The following is a 4,303-nucleotide window of genomic DNA, read 5'->3' as shown; positions in this document are numbered from 1 at the left end:
GTGACGGGGTCCCCCCGCTGCCGCCGCGGAGCCGCTTTTCCCCTTCTCCCCTCCTCCCCGCTATGGTCGCCGCCTCTGCCCGGAGCCGGATACGGAGAGAAACCGATTCGTGTGGCCGCTTTCCTCGTCCTCCGCGCCGCCTCCCCCGGCTGAGCGCTCGGCGGCGGCCCCGAGCAGGCAAAACGCCGGCAGCGCCGAGGGCAGAAGCGCCCCGGCCACCCCCGCTCGGAAACTCTCCGGGCAAGGCAGCGCGAGCGAGCCCGGCTCCCCCCCGCCCCGCGCTGCCAATCACGGGGGCGGCCCCGCGCGGATTGGGCGGCCCCGCCGCCAGCACCCCCCCCTCCGGCAAACTCGGGGCGCGCCGCCGGGGGCAGGACCCGTGGTCACCGCGCTGCGAGGCGGGAGGGAGGCGCGGGGCTGGCGGCGAATTCCTCCACACGCGCTTACCCCGCTGGGGGCTCCTCGCGCCCCCGGTCCTCCCGCTGCCCCTCCGGCGCTGCGCCATCGCCCGGCGAGACCTGCCCGCCCGCAGAGAGCCCGCCCGCCCCCAGCGGCCCCGCCGGAGCCCCCCGCCGCGCGGGCAGGAAGGGCGGGGGCCGGCGGCCGTTCCGCGCCGTGAGGCGATGCCTCGGCTGTAGCCTGGCGAGGGCTTCCCCGGGGCAGCCAGTGAGCGCAATTAGGCCTGTTAATTAATTAGGGAAAGACAAAGTGGCCAAGCACTGGACTAACGACAGCGTAATGAAAACAGAAATGTGGCGGGCGCCTCGAGACATGTCCACAACGAAATAAGTGTGACTGGGGTGCCTTTACATACCCCACGTGTATTGTGTGCATTCAGAATACGGCCATAAAACAAGCACAAGCGACAAGCAATAGGACCCGAGGGAACGGCATGGAGCTGTGTCAGGGGAGGGTCAAGCTGGGTGTCAGGAAAAGGTTCTTCACAAGAGGGTGGTGGGAATGGATCTGGCTGCCCAGGGCAGTGGTCATGGCCCCAGGCTGCCGGAGTTCAAGGAGCATTTGGAGAATGCTCTCATGCATAGGGTTTGAATTTTGGGTGGTGCTGTGTGGAGCCAGGAGCTGGACTCAATGGTCCTTATGGGTCAGTTCCAACTCAGGGCATTTTATGGTCTTATGGTTCTGTGACTAGATTCTATGACTTGGTGTATGAGGAATAACTTAAAATCATATGTTTATTTGTACTTTTAGATACAACTGCATATCGCAGTGGCCCAATATTTCATAGTTCAGTTGAGCAAAGGAAAACCAAATGCCACAGCTGAGGCAGGGCCCTCTGCTCATGGGCAGGCAGCGTGGAAACGTGAGAGGTGGCAGCAGCAGGAGGCCTGAGGCTGCCCGCACCACCTGACCATCAGCGTTCGGCTGGTGCATAACACAGAAGCCAGGCACAGATCGCAGCCCAGCGCGAGCCCTGTGCTTTTCATTCAGGTTCCTCTGGTTGTCCTCTGAAGACCCTGGCATCTGAGATAAGGCGCCTACCAAAGATGTTTAGAATAAGGCAAAACAGATACCTCCCTTTGATGTGCTGTGCAGAATTACACAATGGAAACTCTGAAGAGTATGTTATAAATCCCATCCTTCAACAACAGGACCTGACTGAGGGCTGCAGAGCAGCACCCTTCCAAGGGAAGGCACCCCGCCTCCTCCTGGGGACAGCTTTCTGCCCTCCCAGAAAGAGCCCCGGGGGAGGCTGTGCCATGCTACAGAAAGGGAACCAAGAGACAGAAGGCCCTAAAGAAGTCGGCACAGAGTGGGAATGTTACTGCAGGCCAGCACCTGTCTGCACGAGGCTGCTGTTCAATGGCTGTCCAGGCAGCAAGGAAGGCACTGAACAGCTCACCCATGAAGTGAGAGATCCAGCTGCTGGGATGCAAGAACCCATGTGCGCTTCTTGAACTGCTTTGTGTATTGTAGAAGTGCTGCCCCACTTCCAAGGAATAAACCTGCTTGGGGTTCCAAACAATTACATATCATACATCCTTAAACTCCAGCTCATGACAATGTTGTTGGCCGCCATAGGAAAAAGGCGCCATGAAGTGTTATCCAGCACAGAGGAGTGTGGAGGACATTCCTTGTTTGGTATCATTTCTAACGGCTCAGAGCCTGACACTCTTACATCACTCATCTATATTGTCCCTGGTTTTAATCAAACTATTCACATTGCTTTAGTTCAAATGAAAACCAAATTGTGTGCAGGGTACGTGCTGCCAACTGCAAGAACACTGACATTAAACTTCAGATTCAAAATAGCCAAAGTTTCTGGTTTACATGAGCTGGAGATAGAGAGATTTTACCATGTGTCCTCATCTGAACATCTGCTCTTGCCCGAACATCTTGTCTTGCCATTGGAGTAGGAAAAGTCAGTCCTGCATATTAAAGCAGCTGTTAGCATTGTATCTGCAGACAAGCACATCGCAAGCTGCTCCTACAGGAGATGCTTTAGGACCACTACCATTTCTTCTAGAGGATGAGATTTACACACAACAGATAGGAAGTGCTGTAGAATCGTTTGTCGCAGAGCATTGCCAGTAATCTGGCAAGGAAGAAGACGTGTTTTCAGTTGTTTTGCTATTTCAGATGCACATAGTAAAACACTGCGTTTTAGGCCCTTGACAATATTTGATCAGTTCTGTCTCAGAGAAAAAAAAAAAAAAAAACACCTCCCTTTCCAACTCTACTTATCTGTCCAACCTGTACAGATACAAGATAACGGCACTGAAAAAGAAATCATTTGGCTGTAGCCTTGGCAGTTCTGTAATGAATGATATCAAGACTTGCAGACTTTTGGCCATAAAAGTGATGATAATACAAAGCAACCAGTAGAATTCCTGAACCTCATCTGAAGGGCACGTGCCTGCAAACTGATGCTGTTGTACTGGCATTGCGCTTATTCTAGTACCCTGCAGAAATTTAGTCACTGAGAAAAGCATGAGCATCAGACACAAAACTACAGGGGTTGTGCTGGAAAGATAGAGGTAGCAAATAATTGTTTCTCCAGATCCGAGATTTCCTCCAGGACTTTTCATTCCCTGATTTTTATTATTGCCCCCGTTTCTGTTTTACAGAATTTCCTTACATGAGTAAAACTATTAAAGAGTGTCCAAAGGAAGGCTACAAAGATGGGGAAAGGTCTAGAGGGGGAGATGTACGAGGAGCAGCTGAGGTGCCTCGGTTTGCTCATCCCAGAGCAGAGGAGCTGAGGGGAGGCCTCATGGCGGCTGCAGCTCCTCACAGGGAGCGGAGGGGCAGCGCTGAGCTCTGCTCTCTGTGACAGCGACAGGGCCTGAGGGAACGGCATGGAGCTGTGTCAGGGGAGGGGCAGGTGGGGGTTAGGAAAAGGTTCTTCACCAGAGGACGGTGGGCATGGAACAGGCTGCCCAGGGCAGTGGTCGTGGCCCCAAGCTGCCGGAGTTCAAGAAGCATCTGCACAACACTCTCAGACATATGGTCTGATTTTTGGGTGGTGCTGTGTGGACTCCATGATCCTTATGGGTCCCTTCCAACTCTGGTCATTCTGTGATTCTCTGAATGTGGTTATTCAGATGTGTTTTGAACCACTACCATACACAAAATGAAGCATTTCTGATAAACCAGAGTCTCAGAAGCAGCCACCAAAATTGGCCTTTGCTTATTGATACCTTGCTTATCCTCGCGAGCTCAAGTTTCCAAAGCAGGTCATGTAATACAAATGTAAACCATGTACTTTCTTTGCCATAACTTCTGAATGTCATAGAGTGAAGAAACTTTTTTGCTGTTATTCAATGGTGGCCTCAGCAGGCCTTATTTGTTTACTTATTAAATGAAATAAGGATTATAATGGAATGAAAAAGGCACCTTTGTGACAATATTTAACTGTGAGAAGTTGCTGCCATGTGCACATATTAGCTATTTCCATAAAATCCTATTAAATATCAGAGTTCCACAGCTAAGCTAATATTACCCATTGAACTTTTCTAACTCAAATAGTGTGGCAGTAGAAACCTGCCAAGAAACAGACTATGTTTAAGTCCCAAACCAGTAATTACATGACCAGTATTTAAATAAACCAAATACTATTAGGATGTTTTTACTAATATTCTAACTATTTTTTTTATTCCAAACACGAGAAGCTTTAATTAGCAATTAAGTTGTCTGAATGTTGTTTTTCTGACATCTCTGCTTGGAATTTGTTTTTTCATTATTGTAAGTATCTCTGCAATACCAGTGATAATTTCTTAAATTGCCAGCCTTCACTGTTCGGGTCACAGTCTTGTATATACTTGTTTATTATACTTGCTTATAA

At 50.5% G+C, this 4,303-nt stretch overlaps 1 protein-coding gene across 1 annotated transcript in view; it reads right to left on the bottom strand.

The window, feature by feature from the left end:
• PLCL2 (phospholipase C like 2) overlaps window positions 1–519 on the bottom strand; it is a 96,028-nt gene extending 95,509 nt beyond the window's left edge. Inside the window, exon 1 of the mRNA XM_021386572.1 lies at window positions 448–519. The gene's annotated coding sequence lies outside the window, so the exon portion shown is untranslated. The remainder of the gene's footprint in view (window positions 1–447) is intronic.

The sequence above is a fragment of the Numida meleagris genome, chromosome 2, assembly GCF_002078875.1.
Source record: "Numida meleagris isolate 19003 breed g44 Domestic line chromosome 2, NumMel1.0, whole genome shotgun sequence".
Taxonomy (NCBI): Eukaryota; Metazoa; Chordata; class Aves; order Galliformes; family Numididae; genus Numida; species Numida meleagris.
This window is presented reverse-complemented; position numbering and strand designations above follow the sequence as displayed.